The sequence below is a fragment of the Mustela putorius genome, unplaced genomic scaffold, assembly GCF_011764305.1.
Source record: "Mustela putorius furo isolate JIRA1106 unplaced genomic scaffold, ASM1176430v1.1 tig00003974_pilon_pilon_pilon, whole genome shotgun sequence".
In the NCBI taxonomy this organism is placed as follows: Eukaryota; Metazoa; Chordata; class Mammalia; order Carnivora; family Mustelidae; genus Mustela; species Mustela putorius.
Genome location: NW_025422117.1, coordinates 7607835 through 7609103, shown reverse-complemented (window position 1 = coordinate 7609103; position 1269 = coordinate 7607835).

Sequence of the window (1269 nt, the reverse complement as noted above, 5' to 3'; positions counted from 1 at the left end):
GCTAAGGAATGTGAGGCTTATGCTGCACAAGTGACCTAGGGGAGCCTGATTCATGGACACCAGCCGGCCTCCAGGTCAAAATTGGCTCTTCTGGTCTGGATGCCAAGAGCTGTAAATTTTGCCTTCCATTCCTTCTGGCTTCAGGCTGGGCTGGGCCCCCAGAATGGAATGTGGGAGGGGAGGCAAGCCTACCTAGCCCAGGTTCTTGAATATGTAAAGACTCAATAATATGGGAATGCAGCTCGCTCCAGACTGCACAAAGGCAAATATATGTTTAACTTCAAATCCCCATTTATTTGCCCTATAAATATGGCCATTCTGGGGATGGTCAGTTGGAAGTCTCACTGAAAGGGAGAATCCTCACCCAGGGCTCTCCACAGAGACTCCAGCCTGACTGTCTCCACTGGGAGCCCCAGCTGAGGTTGGAGGTTGTCCGGATTTGATGTAACTCTGTCTTATTCTCATTTACTGCTGACCATCGTCCTCATCTATGTGCAAATTTCCCTTTTCTTTTGTTTCTATTAGATATTTATAATATCAATACAGTGTTATCCCCCCTCGGAAGTTGAGAGTACTGGTGCTGTGAATCTTTTGTTCAGAACATATATCTCAAACAAAACACAAAGTTAAATGTGACTGAATCAGTTTCTAAAATTTGTTCTCGTTTTTATAGGTCTGAATTATGTATTAATCCGACATTGATCCATTTAATTTTCTTCAAGATATCTCCACTTGCATGTACCACAGCCAAAATAATTTTAATGTACAAACTTTACTTCATTGCCTATCCTTCAAAATAGATAAATCTGCTCCTTTCTTGTATTTCATATGAGGTGAATAGAATTCTGAAAGTTTTTCTTTTCTGACCCTCATATTCAAAGCTTCTACAAAATTCTATGATTTTATCTTCTTAGTAGTTCCCTAATCAATTCACTCCAAAGCATTCCCAGATCTATCTTGATTCAAGCCCATATCTTTATTTGTAAAAATTACCAGAATGTACTCTGAACTAGTTTTCTTTATTGCCCCTGGTGTCCGATCTATTCAGAGAATGCTATAATAGTAATCTACCTAGTAATCAAATCTGATCATGCCATGAAGCTAGATAAAATGTTTCGATGATTCTCTACATTGCATTGAATTTATAATTCATTTTACTCACTTTGTCTCTCTACTAGAATGTGAACTTTTGAAAGCAAACTAGATCTTTAACCTTCTACCCCAAGGTCCAATACTAAAAATAAATATATAAACAAACAAACAAAAAAT